At 37.4% G+C, this 22,600-nt stretch overlaps 1 long non-coding RNA gene across 1 annotated transcript in view; it reads left to right on the top strand.

Moving 5' to 3' along the window:
* LOC142865926 (uncharacterized) overlaps nucleotides 1-22,600 on the top strand; it is an 88,186-nt gene that overhangs the window by 42,827 nt on the left and 22,759 nt on the right. The window contains exon 3 of the long non-coding RNA XR_012916019.1: nucleotides 10,281-10,367. This is a non-coding gene — a long non-coding RNA (uncharacterized LOC142865926). The remainder of the gene's footprint in view (nucleotides 1-10,280; nucleotides 10,368-22,600) is intronic.

The raw sequence follows: 22,600 nt of genomic DNA, 5'->3' as shown, positions 1-22,600 counted from the left end.
CCAATTCATTCCTCTCCGTTGTCACCCTGGAGCGGTTATTGGGACAACTTGTTATAGCCTGAAGAGAAGATAGAAGCCTAGGCTTCCCACTTAGCCTTTGTTTTCAAGAGTGGAGATAGGGCCTCAGTTTTTTCAGTGGTATTTGCCTGCAGTAGAATAGTTATTATTTAAAAATTTTCTGTTCTACAAGGCTGCCCTTTTTCTAGAACTTTGCATAGAGAGAGCAGTCTTTTGTTAGAGCTTTGTATGTCTGCACCCATTGTCATTTCTGGGTTACTAGCTTCTTCAGCTCCAAGTCTGATATATATAAGGCAAAAAAAGATACCCAGCAAACTTACCATCATGCCATTTTTGGGGTCTCACGGCCCCTAGCCCCTCTACCTTGTTGTCTCTAACTTTCAGGGCCCTTTTATGTTTATTATATATATATAATGTCCAGGTTTTTAGTTGTATTTAGTGAGAGGAATAGGAAAAAAGTCTATCTACTTGTCTTCCTGGATTTATCTTAATTTGACCTTAAAATCTCCATTTTGCAGTTAATTTATATTTATTGTATTTACTGATATATTTGGATATTTTTCACTTTCTTATTGTATGTCATTTGCTCTGATTTTTTTTTCCCATTTCCCCTTTTCTCCTTTCCTGTTTTCCTTAGCTTGATGAAGGCTGTTTTGTTTTAATTTTTGAACAATTTTCCTTTTATTGTTACTCTTAAATTTTTAGCATGCATACTTGACTAGACAGCATCTCTTTACTAATAAAACATTATCCTTTTCTAAAACAAAGCAAGAACTTTAGAATGCTTTAACCCCACTCAACCTCCTCCTATTTTACTTGTTGCTGTTGTCCAGCATTATACCTCCCACCATCCAAATTACACATTACTACTACTATTATTATTATGTGAGACAGAGTCTTGCTTTGTCACCCAGGCTAGAGTGCAGTGGTGTCATCATAACTCACCGTAACCTCAAACTCCTGGGCTTAAGCGATTCTCTTGCTCAGCTTCCCTAGTAGGTGGGACTACAGGCACGTGGCTAATTTTTCTATTTTCTGTATGGACAGGATCTCACTCTTGCTCAGGCTGGTCTTGAACTCCTGGCCTTAAGCAATCCTCCTATCTCAGTCTCCTAGAGTACTAGGATTATAGTGTGCACCACTGTGCCTGGCTTACACATCATTATTACAGTTTCATACAATGATTGTTTGGCTTTGACCACATATTTTCTAATTTCCTTCCAAGTCATTCTTTCTTGAATCTCAGTCCTTCATTTTGGGTTCCTTTTTCTTCTTTCTGAAATCTATTCACCAGAATTTCCTTTAGTGAGGGTCTGTTGGTGAAACTTTTAGTTTTCATTTGTCTGAAAATGTCTTTATTTTGCCCTTGTTCTTGATAGGTAGTTTTATTGGCTTCATAATACCAATTTGACAATTATTTTCTCTCAGCACTTTGAAGACATCATTTTGTTGTCTTCTGTCTTTTATGGTTGTTGTGGAGATGTATGCTGTCAGTTTACTTGTTTTTTCTTTTTATATAATCTCTCTTTTCTCTCTGGGTGCTTTAATTTTTTTTGTCTTGATATCTAACAGTAATGTGTTTAGATGTGCAACTTCTTTCTTTTTTAACTCCTACTTAGGATTTGTGTTTTCTGAATATTGAGGATTTATAACTTTTATAATTCTGAAAATTTTCTGCTAATATCTCTTTGAATATTGGTTGCTGACAAGTGCAAAATCACCACTGTTGAAGCATTAGGATCCATTACTGTTCTGCTCTCAGTTTATTTTTCTTTTTGTGATCTCTGGAGATTTCCTCTTCTCTCTTGCTGGCTGAGTTATGTTATACATCAAAAAGATTAAAAATAAACCTATAAAATTCCTAGTTATTTTGTAGCAGAAGATTTTTCAGGCTATCTAGTCTTCTATATTCACGGAGATTGAAGTACAAAGGTCTTTCCATCCTTTCATTTGTCTCTGAGCCTGTGTGTATGACATTATTATAAATAACATTTAAGATTTAAGTTTAAGATAACAATAAGAATTACAGTTTAAGGCTCATTGAGAATATTAGGCTAGTGGCAGCTGGTACTCCAGGTCTCATGAAGATGAGTCCTGGAGTTGAGGGCTGGAAAGAGGTGGTAAGTAGAGTGAGGTGAGCAGAGTTTGCCTTCCCTTCAGCTTTTTTATTTTTCTTATCCACTTCCTGACATTTGCCAGCTGTGTAAGTGTCAGGCACATTTCTTAAGGTCTTTTTACCTCAGTCTCATCATCTATCCGATGAGGATAAATAGCTCCATTTTGTAGGGCTATTATAGAATTACACGAGATGGCATGTGTAAAATGCTTGGCTTAGTGCCCAGCATGAAGAAGATGTTGAAGGAATGTTAGTTCCTGCCTTTCTCTTTAGTAGCATTCCTTTCTTTTTCCTGTCTCCATTTGCTAGCCAGCCCTTAGACAAAATGGGGCTGAATCTGGGTAGAAGAGAGAGTAAGGAATGTAGTGATGGATAAGAACTAGAAGAGAGCCCCAGTGATATAGGAAAGAAAAAGGAAGTGTTGACTTCCATGACAATGGGACAGCCATTCATATATAATTTGGAAACATAATCCAAGACTACCTCCCTCTGCATCACTTGAAATAGTCTGGTAATTCTGTTTATTAGCAATATTTCAATCTCATACAGTTTCACTTTATACATGATTCTTAGAAAATAGGTATCAAGGCCGGGCGCTGTGGCTCACGCCTGTAATCCTAGCTCTTGGGAGGCCGAGGCGGGCGGATTGCTCAAGGTCAGGAGTTCAAAACCAGCCTGAGCAAGAGCGAGACCCCGTCTCTACTATAAACAGAAAGAAATTAATTGGCCAACTGATATATATATATAAAAAATTAGCCGGGCATAGTGGCGCATGCCTGTAGTCCCAGCTACTCGGGAGGCTGAGACAGCAGGATTGCTTGAGCCCAGGAGTTTGAGGTTGCTGTGAGCTAGGCTGACGCCACGGCACTCACTCTAGCCTGGACAACAAAGTGAGACTCTGTCTCAAAAAAAAAAAAAAAAAAAAAAAAGAAAATAGGTATCAAAGGGAAAAAGGATAAGATGGGAAAGAAAAGAGTCTAAACCTAAATCACAACTAAGAGAAAATAGGATATAATTCCCATTGCTTACAATTAACAGAGTATAGCTTTGATGACATAAAAATGTTTCTGGAATTTCATTAACTGGAAAAATATGTTTTCAGAGGAATAAATTGTCTTTTGAAAATTATTGGCTTTTATTTTAGATCAAAAGGCTCAAATCTATGTTAATAGCTAATATAAATGAAAACAAACATCTATTTAGCATGGTATATGCTGTAGTATTAAGGTTAATACAAAGGATTAAAAGTAGAATTTCAATCTCAATTCTTAATTTACGAGTTTCTGGGTGATAGAGTTAGATTTCATAGTAATTTATATAGGCTTGCTTCATGGTTTAATTTTAACCATGTATTACTGATCCTAATTCAAATGTCAGAGTCTTCGATTAAGAACCCAGAAAGGATTTAAATTATGGGCTTCTGCTGTTTTTCACTTGCCTGATTTACCAATTGCAGTAAAGCATGAATTATAGCCTTGCTATTCTCTGGAAGACCATGACTAATACTAGAAATAATAATAATTGTTGCCACCCCTAAATCAAGAGAAACAGCATAAAAGCAGTAACTGATTTGGCATGTGGAAGCTAGATTCATTTCTTTTGAAATGAGAGTGAAAAATATGCAATTTGCATATAGTTTAGAGGAAAAAATGTAGGACTGGTTCTGTGATAATCAGTCTATTGTTATTCAAGAAGGACATTGAGAGACCATATAGAGAAGAGAGATCATTTTTAAAACTGTGGAAAATGAAAAAAAGAAAAGAAAAAGAAAGGACCTGTGTGTAATTCAGAGAAGGTCAGAATGCAGTTGTTCAATTTATTAGTGTATTTGTATTAGTACAAAAGAATTAGTAAAAAAGAATATTAGTATTAAATATTAGTAAAAAAGAATCAGGATTATTGTTTTAGAATCTCTATTCTCTAAGTATGGCTTTTCAACTATAAAACAATATCTGAAATATTGGGATTAGATATATTAACACATTTAGTTGGAATTGTGTTCTACTGTATATAGCATAGAATGAGGATTATTATTGCTAGCTGTGTGAGAATTTTTAATAATTTATATGCAAAAGAGAGTTGAGTCTTAAGAGCATTGGCCTAATGTACTCCTAACAAGTGTACCTCTTAGGGCTTTCTTGCCATCTCCCTCTGTCAAGCCTCAGTGAAACAACCTTTCCCATTTCTCTTCCTAGCCCTTCTCTGCAGCAATGCATTATGGGGTCACTTATCATAAGGCACCAAAGCTATTATGTTGGGGGGAGGGTTCAATTATAATCTAGTTAAAAGTCATTTACAGATACAGAGAATATTAACAAAGTCCAGCCTAAGTAGTTAGATGTCTCTCATTTGACTGTGATTAATTTAGAGAAATGCTGAAATCAAGAAATTCACTTATTTAGTAAGCTACAAACAGCAACCTTATTTTTTAAACTAAGTTGATGCTATTATATCTGCTTTTCACACTCATTATCAACAGAAATGCCAAATTCCTTTCCCAGAGTAATGGTTGAGTTTAGTCTCTGAAATTAGATATCATGTTTAACCACTTATTAGCTATATGATCTTGGTCAAATTACTTAGCTTCTCTGTGCCTGTTTCTGCTATAAAATGTGAATAGCAATGCTTTCCACTTTGTAAGGTTGTTGTCAGCTTTAAATATGGTAATATATGTAAAACACTTCACACAGTGTCTGGTATATAGTTAATGCTCAATAAAAGTTAGCTATTATTATTACTCTACCCTGGAATAAATAATGATAAGCAATTAATATCTAACTATGACCAGCATTTTGTCATCTCAACGAACACTATTGTGACACAATAACCTAACTTAATGAGAGCAGTGCCACCATTTTAACCATTAGGTTGGGAATAGTAGAGTCATAATTTAGTTTACTGATCATTTTTTGAACATTAATCCACTACCAGTCAACTGCATATCCAAACAGATCTACTTTATGTATTATCTTGTCCTGTCAAAATAAATACAAATAAAAAACCATACAGACTTCATCTGTTATAGAGGTCTGAAAGGGGGATGGTAAATTGAAAACAGGGGAAAATATTAGAAATGGTGCAAACTGAGCTTTCATACTGAAACAATATGTGAGGCAGTATTAGCTAAGTAATCCTATTGCCAGAATCTCTGGCATTCTACAGTGTTTTTGCTTTTAGTCATTCTTTTCTGTGACATTTTCAGTAAAACCATGTTATTTATTGCTTTAGTGTTAATCATGATTTTTCCACAAAAATATGTCGTTGAACATTCTGCTGCATCTGTAAGTATAATTTTTTTTAATAAGAAAGGAACAAAATCCTTTCCAGGGCCATGTGACTCTAATTTGGTAGGGCAAGTCAATGAAAAAAAATTAATGAATTCCTTGTTCAGTAAATTCCACTTTAAAATTTCAGAAACATAGCAATTGTGTTAAGTTAGGGTTACCTATGTAAGCATTCAATGCCATAGCGTGTCATTAGAGGGGAAACCAGAAAATATGTTCTCCTCCCAACACTTTGACTGTAACTTGTGTGTTGCAGCTAGAAATAGAGCAAGGGGTTGCTATAGAGAGTGCTTCTTCGGTAATTCCCAGTGGCATGTATTTAGCTCTCTTCTTCCATGGTTAGAGACCTCTGTCCTTTTGCCAGCTGCTGTGTTCAGTTGTCTGGGTTATTTTGGGTGGCAGTGGGTTGATTCCAGGGGGAAATTGTATATCTCTGTGTTTTAAAATGTCCTGTACAAATGCATTATGAAAGATTAGGGTGGGGGAGGGAATCGTGGTCTTTCTGAAATAGTTCATTTTTGAGTTCTGGGGAATTGGTCAGGTTGTAAAATTCAGAAGCCTGCCTGCAGAATGTAGTGAAGAAACCAATCCTTTATTAATTTGAAATACCTGCTCTGAGCATCACAGCAAGTAAGGGGATGCTATGGACACTTTATAGTAAAACATTTGGATCTCCAGATAACCCAGGGGCAAGGGGGAAGAGGGATGAAGAGTGGGATGATAGATGGTGCAATCAGTTGGATTGGTAGCTCATTACCCAAAAAGATGGATTGCTGTGATCCTGAAGGGATCTCTAGTCTTACTGTAAGGGCTCTGCATAAGCACTGTCATGTGGTAAATATTCTCATCAATTACTTGAACGGAAACACAGAAAGCATGCTTGCCAGATTTAAGGGTGCCATAAAGATGAATTCACTAGATTTGAAATCATGATACAAAAAAGAGCCTGGCTGATAGGTCCTAGGGGCTAAAATGATGAAATTTAGCAGGGATACAAGGTCTAGGAAAAAGGATGTATTATTGTTTGGCTGAATAGTTATTCGTATTTGTAAACTTCCAATTCTGTGATAAGTGATCTAGCCAGATAATAGATTGTAATGTGCAGCTGTTGAATTCTGGAAGTATTTTTTTTTTTTTTTTTTTTGAGACAGAGTCTCGCTTTGTTGCCCAGGCTAGAGTGAGTGCCGTGGCGTCAGCCTAGCTCACAGCAACCTCAAACTCCTGGGCTCGAGTGATCCTTCTGCCTCAGCCTCCCGGGTAGCTGGGACTACAGGCATGCGCCACCATGCCCGGCTAATATTTTATATATATATATCAGTTGGCCAATTAATTTCTTTCTATTTGTAGTAGAGACGGGGTCTTGCTCTTGCTCAGGCTGGTTTCGAACTCCTGACCTTGAGCAATCCGCCCGCCTCGGCCTCCCAAGAGCTAGGATTACAGGCGTGAGCCACAGCGCCCGGCCTTGGAAGTATTTTAATTTGTGGAAGTGGAGGAAGTGGTAAAGAGCAGTACTTCCCAAGACCCTATCAAGTCTAACCTAGGGAAAGATTATAACCCTATCATCTTGAGTTATCTTTAAATAAAAGTTTAATTTTAAGAAACTGGAATTATATGCTGCTTGCTCAATTGCTCCATGAAGAAAACAAACAAATATTTTATTCATGTCAGAGTAAACTTTGAGGTTTCTTTACTACCTGTGTAACCATGGACAAGGTACTTAACCCTGTTTAAGCTTCAGTTTCCTCATTTATAAATCTATGCTCATGGAAAAAAATACCACTGCAAAGGAACATACAATGAAAAGTAAGTCTCCCAAGCCCCTGGTTCCCAGTGCCTTTCTCCAGACATTTTTTTTGTGAATTCCTCCAGAGATAGTCTAGGCATAAATGAAGCATATGTGTGTGTATAATCTTCTTTCTAAAAATAATACCACATAATATGTACACCATTTTCCACTTGCGGTTTGCTTTATCTAGCACAGAGGTTAAAATCACAAATTCTGAAGCCGCATTATCTGAGTTCAAATCCCAGCTTTACTTCTTGACTTTCTGTGTGACTTTGGGCAAGTTACTTAACACTTCTGTGCCTGTAGAGCTGACTTAACCATTAGGAACACCAGGCAGAGTGTCTAGGACTGTTATATACATATACATATACATATACATATACATATACATATACATATATATAGGGACAAGTATTTTTAATTTTAGTAGCTCATGAAAGTGTTTTTTTTTTTTTTTTTTTTTTTTTTGAGACAGAGTCTCGCTTTGTTGTCCAGGCTAGAGTGAGTGCCCTGGCGTCAGACTAGCTCACAGCAACCTCAAACTCCTGGGCTCGAGCGATCCTTCTGCCTCAGCCTCCCGAGTAGCTGGGACTACAGGCATGCGCCACCATGCCCGGCTAATTTTCATATATATATATATATATATATATCAGTTGGCCAATTAATTTCTTTCTATTTATAGTAGAGACGGGGTCTCGCTCTTGCTCAGGCTGGTTTTGAACTCCTGACCTTGAGCAATCCGCCCGCCTCGGCCTCCCAAGAGCTAGGATTACAGGCGTGAGCCACCACGCCTGGCCTCATGAAAGTGTTTTAACATTAATTTATTTTAAAATCAGGAGGAAAAAAGAATATAAAAATGGCTATATAATAATGAATCTAGCCCAGGTTATATTTGTCTTTATATAAAAAAGAAGATGTAAAATATAATTTTTAGCATTTTTTATAGAGGAAGGGTCCCACAAAGGCCAAAGTGACTAGGGCCTACACAAATTATAATGTGGCCTGGTGTGCCTGGGTTTTATCATATGTGTAATGGGCATGATAGTAGTGCTTACTTCATAGGGTTGTTATGAAAAATATCTGGGTTAATATTTGGAAAGTTAATATTAATAGTACTTAGCAATATTAATTTTATGTGCTTATTAAATAAATAAAATAACAGTTTGGGCCTGGTGGGGTGGCTCACACCTGTAATCCTAGCACTCTGGGAGGCTAAGGCAGGAGGATTGCTTGTGGCCAGGAGTTTGAGACCAGCCTGAGCAAGAGTGAGACCCTGTCTGTACAAAATATAAGAAAAATTATCCAGGCGCAGTGATTTGCACTTGTGGTCCCAGCTACTTAGGAGGCTGAGGCAGGAGGATTGCTTGAGCCCAGCAGTGTGAAGTTGCAGTGAGCTATGATCATGCCACTGCACTGTATCCCAGGCAACAGAGTGAGACCCTGTCTCAAAGAAAATAAAGTTTAAAGAAAAAGCACACTATGGACATAGCAAAAAAAACTCAAGCAGTATCATAAAAAGGATACAATGAAAAGTAAATCTCTTTTTGATCACAGATTTCCAGTCCCTCAGTTTCCTTCTTCTAAAATAGGCTATTTTTCAGGTATCCTCTAGAGACTGCTTGCACAAACATATAGGTCTTTCATTTATTTAACTATCCCCTATTTGATGAACAGTCAGTTGTTTCCAACCCTTGCTATTGCAAATAATGCTGCTATAAATACCTTTTTACCTATGCCATTTGCAAATGTGGGAGTATAACATTTGGATGAATTCCCTGATACACAATTGCTGAGTCAGTTATTCTAAATTTCGATAGATATTGTTAAATTGATCTCCATGCTGGTCAAGCCAATTTAAACTTACACTAGAAATGTAAGCAAGTGCTTGTTTTTCCATACTTTCATAAAAAATAATGCTATCAAACTTTTGGATTTTTGACAATTTGATAAGTAAAAATGACATCTCATTGTATGTAAATGTGTTTCTTTCATTATGAGTGAGCTTTAGCAATTTTTACATTCTAAAAGCAATTTCCATTTTTTTTTTTTGCCATGAACTGTCAGTCCCTTTTCTTGGCCTATTTGTCTATTGGTCTTTTTCTTTTTGAGTTGTAGGAGCTCTTTATATATTAAGGAAATTAGTGTTGCCTTTGTGATATGAATTGCCAGTATTTGCCCAGCTTGTCTTTTGACTTTGGTTATAGGGTTTTTTCCACACAGACTATTTAAGATTTTATGTGCTCAAATTTTTCAATCTTTTCTTTATGGCTTCTGGATTTTGTGTCCTTTTGAAAGGCCTTCTCCACTTTGGGGTTATTTAAAAAACTCCCATGTTATTTGATATGATTTTTTAAAAATGCTTAAATCTTTCATCTATCCAGAATTATTTTGAGGAAAGGAGTTTTTGTTCCTGTAGAAAATTTTTATTTTTAATGTAGCCAAATGTATCAAAATTGTCCATATGGCTTCTGTATTTTGTGTCTTGTTTAAGTGGACCTGCCTTATCTCAAGGTCATAAATATATCCAACTAATTTTTTTCTAATACAGTTTAGTTTCATAAAAATTCTTTAATCACATCTGGAACTTATTTTGGTGTAAGGAATGTGATAAGTATCTAGCCTATGTCTAGTCAGTTGTCACGATATCATTTGTTGAGTATAACCTTTTCCCCCACTGATTTGAAATATAGCTTTTATTCCTATACTAAAGTCCCAAAAATATTTGGCTCTATTTCCAAATTGAATTTTGTTCTGTTGCTATGTCTATCTGTTTATGCATCAGCATCAAACTGTTGTAAATACCATAATGGTAAGCAAGTATATGTGTGTATATGTGTGTGTACATCATATTAATCTATGTGTGTGTGTATATATATACATAGAGTATATATATATATGTGTACAGAATCTCAGCCTCATCAGTTCAGAGTTCTAATTTTTAATTTTTTCTGATTATAAAATTAATATATGTACATTATACAAGATTAGTAAATATATAAGTTGAAAAGTCAAAGTGTTCCTTAGCCTCCATTGGTAACAGTTTACAGCTTATTCCTCTAATTTTTCTTCCTTACAGATACCGACAATGAAAATGGGATCATGTTCAACATAGCATTGCATAGCATACTTTTTTTCATTTAATATATCATGCACATCTTTCCAGGTTGGTACCTATGAATCTGTCTCTGTATCTGTATACACACACAGAGAGACACACAGACACACACACACACATATTGCATTTCATTGTATGTATACACAATGATTTAATTTATTCTCTATTTATAAATGTTTGGATTGCTACCAACTTTTAGCTATTGCAAGAAACTGCAAACAATACTGCAATGAATATCCATGTGCATATATCTTTGTGCTATTATGGGATACTGTAGAATAATTTTCTATAAACCAAAAAGCTATATCAAAAGTTATGAACATTTAAATTTTTAATAAATGCTGCCAAATTTCACAAACAGTTTTAACTGATGGCAGTTCCTACAGAAGGTAGAGCTATGTTGGCAGAGACTACTTTTCCTCCAGATGAAGCAAGAGGTTACTTAGAGGTCCATAGAGTACCCTCTTCTGTCCTGTCTTTTTAAGGGGCCTATTTTGGGTATTTTCTTTATATTCATTTTTAGAAAATGCTGATCTAAAATGATCTTTTAAACTTTGACCATTAGGCTTTTAAAAAAATTAGTGAGAAATGCACTACTGATGTTAAAAAAAACCTATATATTTGAAATTGCACTGCTTGATGCAAATGTTTTTTTCTTCTCTACTAACAGCTAGCATATGACTCATTTCCATCTCGGCAATAGGATTATGAGTTACGGTTCTCCTTTTCCATTAAAGATAATGAACCCACTCATGGGTACATTTTAGAAAACATGTTCTCTATGATATTGCCACATAATACTGAAAAAGTGTAATTATTCTGAGTCCCTGTTATGTACAGTATATTTCTGTTCAAAATGTGTTCACTTAGCACAAAGGTTACATCTTGGAACTGTGATTTCTATTTTGAAATTAGCCCTCCATTTACAACATGTATGTTATTGTATATTCATTCATGATCTATGATATGATTTTTATACTTGCGAATATATAATATTTCTATTAAATGTATTAACATATATATACTTGCAGTCCAATGTACAATAAATGATACCTGCCATTGGCATGAGACACAGGCAAGAAGATGGTTCCAGTCTATCACTGAATTTTGTTTTCTTCTTTTCCTGTTACCATGCCAGCAATCTAACAGTTTGGTTGTCACTGTAAACTCCCTGGATTAGCCTTCTACTTCAAATCAACAAAGCCAGCATTATCCAATTACAGCCTAAGAATGGCCTAATCTTCAAGGCCAGCTGTCATAGAATAGCACAGGCAACCCTTTAATCAAAATTATGTCATATCATTTCATTGTTTCACTTTTTCCCATTGCAATAATGGAAATGCTTAGTAAGGATGCAAGAAAATATCTATGTTTTGCATCAATTTGTTAATATCTGATCCCAGCATTTTGACATAACAGAGCATAACACTAAATTCAGAGAGGACTTTCTTGAAAATGGCATATTCAAGTATGTAATTTTTCTTTTTTTTCCAAGAAGAAAGTGCCTTATTCTTTCCCATTCCTATCCTTTTAAATTCATTCTGCTGAATTGTTCTTCCTTTCCCTTGGGTGAAATCTCAGGCAGATTCCACAGCTTCTCATGTCACATTCAGGATCATTTCCAGGTAATAAAACAGTTGAGTCCTGGTCAGTATACCAGCTTTAATCTCTCATCTCATCCATCCCATCCCAGTTCTGGCTAAATCTCTGCAATGGAAAGGTGGGCTTGGTGGTCTTTTCCTCTTTTTTTCCAGTTCTTGAACTCTTTTCTGGTTGTGTCCAGAGTCTCTGGGGTTGGGAAGGAAAGGATGGATGGGAAAAATATAGACATTGAAAAAGTCTTCTCTAGTTCTCTTGGCTCTCTTCCTCTGCCAAGGCAGACATGCCAACACTGGTTCATGGTGAAGTTCTATGAGTTATTAGAAAAACCCCACAGCTGTGTCTTGTCCATCTGTAGGGCCCCAACCAGGCAATGCCTCCTGCAATTGGCCATTTATAGTTTCCTTCTTAGCCTCTGGCTTCTAGGGGTCCCTGCTCTTCAGATTCTCCCTATGGTTGTCATTTCAATCTTCCATAGTTTTCTTTTCTTTTCTTTCTTTCTTTTTTTTTTTTTAAAAAAAAAAAACTGTTGTTGCTTAGAGTTTTCTAATGAAGATTAAAGTTGTATTCAAACTGCCTTGTGTTCTTTTTCATTGCCCTTACTTTTAAAAAGCTTTATTATTTTTACTGCTTACTATAGTAATGCATATTTATTATAAAACAAAACAAAATAAAAATAGCAATATATAACAGATAGTGGAAGGAAGTTGCAATCTTATCCTTCAGAGACAATCACTGGTAAGAGTGAGTATATATACCACTTGGTTGAGTTTATGGTAAAAAAAAAAAAAGTGAATATATTTTCTAGGCATTGTTGTATGTTTACCCCAACATATATGTTATTTTAATTATTCATTAAAATATATACATATACAAGATTTTTAATGTTTTGCTCTCCTCTCCTTTTCACTTTAGCTTTTAAAGTAAGAATTATTTTAAGTAGAGAGACAAGAATAAAAAATAATACAACAAATTCCTAGATACCCACTATTCATTCACCTTTATAAAATCTTAACATTGTGTTTTATTGTTTTAAAAAAACAGACTTTTAAAATAGGAATGAAAATTTACAGAGTCAACCCTTTATATATCCTTCCTCAATCTCATTCTTCTTTCTTTCTTTCTGGAGATAACTGTTAACACAGATTTTGTGTTTATTATTTAGCTATCCATAAACAATAAGTAGTATTGTGGGCTTTAAGTATTTTTTTCCTTATTTACTTATTTTTATTATTGCCTAATGTGTTTTATTTATTTAACTTTTAAAATTGATATATAACAGTGTACATATTCTGGGAGTACATGTGATATTTTGATACTTGTATATAAAATATAATGATCAAATCAGGATAATTAGCATATCCATCACCTCAAACATTTATTTTTTCTTTGTGTTGGGAACATTGCAATTCTATTCTATCTATTTTGCTTTTATTTTTAGTTGACAAGTAGTAATTGTACATATTTATAGGATATAGCATGATATTTTGATACATGCATACAATGTGTAATGATTGAATCAGGACAATTAGCATATTCATCATCTCAAACATTTATCATTTCTTTGTTCTGGGAAAAAGCCTCTTTTCTAGCTATTTAAAAATATACAATTGATTATTGTTAACTATAGTTGCCTTACAGTGCTATAAAACCATAGAAGTATTCCTACCATTCAGGTGTAACTTTGTATCTGTTAACCAAACTCTCCTTATCCTCCCGTCCCCTCTAACTTTCCCATTCTCTAACAATAACAATTCTACTCTCTACTTCTATGAGCTCAACTTTTTTTAGCTTCTACATATGAATGAGATTATGCTGTATTTAACTTTCTGTGTCTGACATATTTCCCTTAACATAATGTCCTCCAGGCTCATCCATGTTGCTATGAATGACAGAATTTCATTGTTTTTAATGGCTGAATAGTATTCCATTGTATATATGTACCACATTTTCTTTATCCATACATCCATGATGGATACATAGATTGATTCCATATCTTGGCTATTGTGAATAGTGCCACAATAAATATGGGGGAGCAAGTATCTTTTTACTATACTAATTTCTTTTCCTTTGGATAAATACCCAGTAGTGGTAATTCTATTTTTAGTTTTTGAGGAACCTCCATACTATTTTCCATAATGGCAGTATAAATTTACATTCCAACCAACAGTGTATAAGAGTTTCCTCTTTTTCACATCCTCTCGATCATTTGTTGCTTTTTGTTTTTATAATAGTCATTCTAACTGGGGTGAGATGATATAACATTGTGGTTTTGATTTGCATTTCCCTGATGATTAGTAATGTTGGGCATTTTTTGTATACTTATTTGCCAGTAGTATGTCTTCTTTTGAGAAATATTCATTCAGATCATTTGGTGGACTATAAGTGTTTCCTGGGGTTTTCAAACTTCATGTAAATCATGTCATTATATACATAACATTCCACAACTTTTTTCCCCACATAGATTAGGTTCTGTTTACTAACTGTTTTCCTTCATTTTCCCTTCTTTTTCCTCCCCAACTTTTTGTTGGATTAATAAAGCTTTCCATATTCCCTTCATTTCTTCTACTGGTTTAGAAGCTATTAATATAGTAATTTTATCATTTTAAGGTTTCCCTTAAAATTTTGTGATACTTAAATATAATTTTTCTAATAAATCCAGCAAGTTATTTAGTCATTCTATCTTTCTGCTTGCACTCACAAGGATCTTAGCACACTTTACCCATTTAATATTTCCCCTGTATTGTCAGTGTTATTTCAACTGTTTTACCACACATGCTAAGCCTCCCCAATTATCAACATCTCCCACTACAGTGGTACACTTTTTACAATTGATGACCCTAAATTGACACATCATCATCATCTAAAGTCCATAATTTATCTTAGGGTTCACTCCTGGTGCTGTACAGTCTGTGGGTCTTAATAAATATAATGACATATGCCCACCATTATAGTATCATAAAGAATATCTGCACTATCCTAAAAATCCTCTGTGCTTAGCTGTTTATGCCCCCCACCCCTGGAAATCACTGATCTTTTTGCTGTATCCATAGTTTTTCCTTTTCCAGAATGTTATATCATTGGAAGAATACAGTACACAGCCTTTTCAGATTGGTTTCTTTCACTTAGTAATATGCATTTATGGTTCCTTCATATCTTCTTATGGCTTGATAACTCATCCCCTATTAGTGCTGAATAATGTTCCATTGTCTGGAAATCACTTACTGAAGGGCAACTTGGTTACTTCTAAGTTGTGGCAGTTATGAATAAAGCTGCTATAAGCATCCATGCACAAGTATTTGTATGGACATAAGTTTTCTACTCCCTTGGGTAAATATCAAGGAACGTGATTGCTGGATCATTTGGTAAGAGTATGTTTAGTTTTGTAAGAAACTTCTGTCAAACTGTCTTCTTTTTTTTTTTTTTCTTTTGAGAAAGAGTCTTGTTCTGTCACCTGGGCTGGAGTGCTGTGGCATCAGCCTAGCTCACAGCAACCTCAAACTCCTTGGCTCAAGCGATTCTCCTACCTCAGCCTCCCGAGTAGCTGAGATTACAGGCGCGTGCCACCATGCCCAGCTAATTTTTTTTTATTTTTAGTAGAGATGGGTTCTTACTCTCACTCAGGCTGGTCTCCAATTCCTGACCTCAAGCAATCCTCCTGGCTTGGCCTCGCAGAGTGCTAGGATTACAGGTATAAGCCACCGCACCCATCCAAAACTGTCTTCTAAAGTGGCTGTTGCATTTTGCATTCCCACCAACAATGAATGAGAGTTGTTAATGCCCCATGTCCTCATCAGCATTTGTTTTTGTCAGTGTTTTGGATTTTGGCATTCTAAGACATGTGCAGTGGTATCTCATTGTTGTTTTGATTTGCAATTCTCTAATGGCATGTGATGTTGAATATATTTTCATATGCTTATTTGCCATCTGTATATCTTGTTTGGTGAGGTGTGCAGATTTTTTGCCCATTTATCAACTGGATTGTTTGTTTTCTTATTGTTGAGTTTTAAGAGTCCTTTGTACATATTGAATAATAGTCCTTTATCAGATGTGTCTTTAGCAAATATCTCCTCCAGTCTGTGTCTTGTATTCTTATTCACTTAACAGTTTCTTTTGCAGAGCGGAGGTTTTAATTTTTTTTTTTGCTTTCTTTTTTTTTTTATTTTGGTATATTATGGGGGTACAGATTTTAAGGTTTCAATAAATGCCCATTTCCCCCCCTCCCCCCAAAAGTCTGAGTCTCCATCATGACCATCCCCTAGATGGTGCACATCTCACTCATTATGTATGTATATACCCGCCCCCCTCACCCCTCCCACCTGCCCAATACCCTATTACTGCAGTACCTATGTGTCCACTTAGGTGCTACTCAGTTAATACCAGTTTGCTGGAGAATATATCTGGTGCTTGTTTTTCCATTCTTGGGATACTTCACTTAGTAGTATGGGTTCCAGCTCTAACCAGGAAAATATAAGGTGTGCTATATCACCATTGTTTCTTAGAGCTGAATAGTACTCCATGGTATACATATACCACATTTTATTAATCCATTCTTGGATTGATGGGCACTTGGGCTGTTTCCACAGCCTTGCAATTATGAATTGTGCTGCTATAAACATTTGAGTGCAGGTGTCTTTTTTGTAGAGTGTCATTGGATCGTTTGGGTAGATGCCCAGCAATGGGATTGCTGGATCAAATGGTAGATTCACTTGTATCGCTGTAAGGTATCTCCATATTGCTTTCCACAGCGGTTGAACTAGTTTGCAGTCCCACCAGCAGTACAGGAGTGTTCCTGTCTCTCCGCAACCACGCCAGCATTTATTGTTTGGAGATTTTTTGATAAAGGCCATTCTCACTGGGGTTAAGTGATATCTCATTGTGGTTTTGATTTGCATTTCCCTGATGATTAGAGATGTTGAGCATTTCTTCATATGTTTGTTGGCCATTCTTCTGTCTTCTTTAGAAAAGTTTCTGTTCAAGTCCTTTGCCCACTTTTTAATGGGGTTATTTGATTTTTTCCTCCTAATTTTCGTGAGTTCTAAATATATTCTAGTTATCAGTCCCTTATCGGATGCATAGGATGCAAAAATTTTCTCCCATTCTGTAGGTTGTCTGTTTACTTTCATGACTATTTCTTTGGCTGTGCAGAAACTTTGTAGTTTGATCATGTCCCATTTATTTATTTTTGTTGCTGCTGTGATTGCCTTTGGGGACTTCTTCATAAACTCTTTGCCCAGGCCAATGTCTAGGAGAGTGTTTCCAACTTTTTCCTCTAGAGTTCTAATAGTTTCATACCTTAGGTTTAAGTCTGTTATCCAGCGTGAGTTGGTTTTTGTGAGAGGTGAAAGGTGTGGGTCCTGTTTTAGCCTTCTACAGGTGGCTATCCAGTTTTCCCAGCACCATTTATTGAAGAGAGATTCTTTTCCCCAGCGTATGTTTTTGTCTGCTTTGTCAAAGATGAGATGGCTATATGAGGATGGTTTTATATCAGGATTCTCACATCTGTTCCACTGGTCAATATTCCTGTTTTTGTGCCAATACCATATTGTTTTAATTACTACAGCTTTGTAGTATAGTTTGATATCTGGCATATTAATGCCTTCCATTTTGTTTTTGTTGCCTAGAATTGCTCTTGATATTCGGGGTCTTCTTTGGTTCCATACGAAGCGTAAAATTATTTTTTCTATATCTGTGAAGAATGCGGATGGGATTTTAATAGGTATTGCATTGAATCTGTAGATCAGTTTGGGTAGTATAGACATTTTGATGATATTGAGTCTGCCGATCCCCGAGCATGGTATGGATTTCCATCTGTTTACATCCTCTGCTATTTCCTTCCTCAGTGTTTCATAGTTCTCCCTGTAGAGGTCTTTTACCTCTTTGGTTAAATATATTCCCAGGTACTCTAATTTCTTTGTTGCTATTGTTAAGGGAATTGAGTCTTTGATTTGGTTCTCAATTACATTGTTGTTGGCGTATATGAATGCCTCTGATTTCTGTGTATTGATTTTGTATCCTGAGACTTTACTAAATTCATTGATCAGTTCCAGGAGTTTCTTGGTTGAATCTTTGGGGTTTTCTAGATACAATATCATATCATCAGCAAACAGTGAAAGTTTGATCTCTTCTGCCCCTATTTGGATACCTTTGATTCCATTTTCCTGTCTGATTGCTGTAGCCAAGACTTCCAGCACTATGTTGAACAGAAGTGGAGATAGTGGGCAGCCTTGTCTGGTTCCAGTTCTAAGTGGGAATGATTTCAATCTTTCCCCATTCAGTATGATGTTGGCTATGGGTCTGTCATATATGGCTTGTATCATTTTTAGGTATGTCCCTTCTATGCCTATTTTCTTAAGTGTTCGTATCATGAAAGGGTGTTGAATTTTGTCAAAAGCTTTTTCTGCATCTATTGAAAGAATCATGTGGTCTTTGTTTTTGCTTCTGTTTATGTGGTGAATTGCATTTATGGATTTACGTATGTTGAACCATCCCTGCATCCCTGGGATGAAGCCCACTTGGTCGTGGTGGATTATTTTTTTGATAAGTGTCTGGATTCGGTTAGCTAAGATTTTGTTGAAAATTTTTGCATCTATATTCATTAGGGATATTGGTCTGTAGTTTTCTTTTTTTGTTGCATCCTTTCCTGGTTTTGGTATCAGAGTAATATTCGCTTCATAAAAGGTGTCGGGGAGGTTTCCGTTCTTCTCGATGTTGTGGAATAGTTTCTGCAAGATAGGTACTAGTTCTTTGTAAGTATGGTAAAATTCAGGTGTGAAGCCATCTGGACCGGGACTTTTCTTTTTAGGGAGATTTTTAATTGCTGTTTCTATTTCAGCTGTTGAGATTGGTCTGTTCAGGGAATCTATTTCTTCCTGGTTGAGCCTAGGGAGGCTGTGTGTTTCTAGAAATTTGTCCATTTCCTCCACATTTTCCAGTTTGTGTGCATAAAGATTTTTGTAGTATTCATAAATTGTATCTTGTATCTCTTTGGGATCAGTTGTGATATCTCCTTTTTTATTCCTGATGGAGCTTATTAGAGATTTCTCTTTTCTGCTTTTCGTTAGCTTAGCCAATGGTGTGTCAATTTTGTTTATTTTTTCAAAGAACCAACTTTTTGTTTTATTAAACTCCTGAATAGCTTCCCTGTTTTCAATTTTGTTTAGTTCTGATTTGATCTTGTTGATTTCACTTCTTCTGCTGGGTTTGGGGTTGGTCTGTTCTTCTTTTTCCAGCTCTTTGAGTCGTTTCATTAGATTGTCTAATTGTGATCTTCTTGTCTTTTGGTTATAGGCATTTATGGAGATAAACTTTCCTCTCAGAACTGCTTTAGCTGTGTCCCAGAGGAGTTGATAACTTGTCTCTCCATTGTCATTTTCTTCACAGAATGTTTTTATTTGCATCTTGATTTCTTCATTTATGAAGTAATCATTTAGTAGGAGGTTGTTTAATTTCCACGTTTTTGTGTAGAAATGTGAGTTTCTGTTACGGTTGATTTCTACTTTTATTCCACTGTGATCTGAGAAGGTACATGGTATGATTTCTATTTTTTTAAATTTCTTGAGATTTTCTTTGTGTCCTAGGATATGGTCAATCTTAGAGAATGTCCCATGAGCTGATAAGAAGAACGTATAGTCAGTGGATTTTGGGTAGAATGTTCTGTAAGTGTCAGTGAGACCCAATTGTTCTAGAGTTGTGTTTAAGTCCATTATTTCTTTATTAATTTTCTGTTTGGAGGATCTGTCTTGTGCCGTCAGTGGGGTGTTGAAATCTCCGGTGATTATGGAGTTGCTATTAATCCATTTGCTTAGCTCCAGTAAGGTTTGCTTTATGAATCTGGGTGCACCTAAGTTGGGTGCATATATATTTAAAATTGTTATCTCTTCTTGTTGAAGTGTGCCTTTCACCATTATATAATGACCCTCTTTGTCTTTCACTACTTTTGTTGGTTTAAAAACTAAATCGTCTGAAATTAGAACTGCCACATCAGCCTTCTTCTGGCTTCTATTTGCTTGGAATATTGATCTCCACCCTTTTATTTTTAGTCTATATGCATCCTTGCAGGTTAGATGTGTTTCCTGAAGACAGCATATACTTGGCCTGTATTTTATATCCATTCAGCCAGCCTATGTCTCTTGAGTGGAGAGTTTAAGCCATTCACATTTATTAAGAGAACTGATAGGTAAGGTAGATTACTGTTTATTCTGTTGGGTTGGATGTTGTTGCTATGATTTCTGTCTTGAGCCATTGTAATATCTGGCCTTTAATATCTTTGGGTTTTGGTTGTTTTTATATTCGTGGGTTATTATTATTATGTTCCGTGCGTAACGCTGTTTTACGTACTTCTTGTAGGGCTGGTCTTGTCTTGGTGAATTCTCTGAGCCTTTGCTTGTCTGAGAATGTTTTTATTTCTCCTTCATATATGAAGCTTAGCTTTGCAGGGAATAATATTCTAGGCTGGGCATTGTTTTGTTTCAAAAGCGTGAGAATGGGGCCCCCGTCTCTCCTTGCTTGTAAAGTCTCATTAGAGAAGTCTGGTGTTATTCGAATTGGCTTTCCCTTGTATGTTACTTGCTTCTTTTGTCTTACAGCTCTTAGAAGGGCCTCTTTAGTTGATATTTTGGTCAGTCTGATGACTGCATGTCATGACGTCTTCCTGTTTGCATTGAATCTCTTAGGGGTCCTCTGACCTTCTTGAACTTGTATATCAAGATTTTGAGCAAGGCCTGGGAAATTTTCCTCTATTATATCTTCAAACAGCCTCTCCAACCCTTGAGTGTTGTCTTCTTCCCCTTCTGGTAAGCCTATGACCCTCACATTAGGTTTCTTCACAAAATCCCACAGCTCTTGTAGGCTTTGCTCTTTTCTCTTGTTTCTCTGCTCTATTTCTGTGACTGATTTATTTAATTGGAGGGTGTTATCTTCAAGCTCTGAGATTCTTTCTTCTGTTTGATCTACCCTGTTCTTGAGACTTTCCACTGTATTTTCTAGTTCCTTGAATTGATTCTTCATTTCCATGAGTTCGGTTACACTTTTCTTCATTGTGTCTATTTCTTTTTCCAGATCCTGCAGGCTTTTTGTGGTTTCCTTGTGTTGGTTATTGAGTTGTTGTTGCAGCTGGGTGAGTGTTCTTATGATCCACATATGAAATTCCTCTTCTGTCATATTGGTTGCCTGATTTTGGTTGGTGTCCATTTCTAGGGGGCTGGTGCTCCTCTTTGGGGGTGTGTTTTCCGTTTGGTTCTTCATATTTCCTGAGTTCTTTCGCTGATTTCTTCCCATGTCAATCAGTTGTTGTTTCTTTCCTTAAGTTATTGTTTAGGTATTCACATACCTTTTTTAGTTTCTGAGGCGTTAGGTGGTGTCTGTGGGTGATATTGGACCACTCTCTGTATATTGAGTCAGTGGGTGCCGTGGAAAGGCTGTGCAAGATGCCGTCCCTGTCAGTAGGTGGTGTTTGCTTGGAGGAACAGGGTATGCTGTTGATTTTGTGTCCTGTTATCAGCTCTTGTTCTGGGTGGAGCAGGATTGGGTAAACCTGCCCTCAGGCACCACCAATGTCGTTAGCAGGGATCAAAGTTCTGTTCTCTGCTTCCAGGGAAAGCTGTCAGTGCGGGGCTGGAATGGTCCTGCTCAGCCAGAAAGTCTGGGTGTGGGGGTGGGGCTGTCTGAGACCCGCAGTCTGGACGGGCCTCGCTTCTTTCCACCCTCCCCAACTCCGCAGCTACTCCTGGGCCTCTGCCAGCAGGCCAGACCACAAGCCACCAGGCCTCCCCGGACTGTGATGCCGGGGAGGTTCCCTGCACAGGAATGCCACCTGGGTTGGGCGCACGGCCTCCTCCTGGCGGGAGGGTTGCCCTCTAGGACATGGATCCGCCCCTGGAGGCACACATACCTCAGTAGGCTGTTCACATATAACCCTTCTGTGCCCCGGGCAATGCTAGCCCTCGGTGCAGGGGATCTGGTCTGCAGGTCTGACCTCTGGGTCCCAGAGTTCAAACAGTTTCCCCACCAGGGAGAGGAGTTCCGGTCCCAGTTCACCCACAGGGAGCCCAAGCTGGGTCTATGTCTCTCAGCCTCTGAGTCAGCACCGTTCTCCTGGGAACACCGTGCCAGCAGCACCTGGGAGGGAGGGCGGGTAGGGAGCTCACAGTCTAAGTTCCCCTGAGTCAGCTGTAGGGTCCCAAAAGGGAAGGTCCCCTTCCCTGGAGGTGCCTCTGGCTGGTGGCTGTACTGTCTCTCTGGGCAGCCGCGGGTAGGGTCGGCGGAGGGGAGGAGGAGGCAATATGGCGCCTGCCGTGGGGCTCGGGTCTGTGCACACGGAGGTGCCCGGACGAAGTTGGGAACCTCGTGCCACGTCTGCTACAGGCTTACCACTGGCTGGCGGCGGTCGTCTCTGGGCTTGTGTCCGCAGGTCTCTCCACCCGCTGGGGAGCCCACCAGCAGTCCCAAAGCAGGGGAGGGGAAACAGCAAATCCACCTACCCTTGCCGCTGGTCTCCGGGCTGCTCCGGTGGTCTCAGCCTCCAGTTCTCCTCCGCAGCCTCCTCCTGTGGAGTCTCCCGGGGTCTCAGGTACCTCTCCTTCCGGCCCTCGTCCACTGTATGCTCTTCTTCTTGCTTCTTTCCTCTAATTTCTGCTAGAATCTGTCTGCAGAGACACTCTGTCTGGCGGTGTTATTCGTCT

This window comes from Microcebus murinus, chromosome X, assembly GCF_040939455.1.
Source record: "Microcebus murinus isolate Inina chromosome X, M.murinus_Inina_mat1.0, whole genome shotgun sequence".
NCBI lineage: Eukaryota > Metazoa > Chordata > Mammalia > Primates > Cheirogaleidae > Microcebus > Microcebus murinus.
The sequence above is the reverse complement of the archived record's forward strand: the minus strand, read 5'-3'. Positions and strand labels throughout refer to the sequence as shown.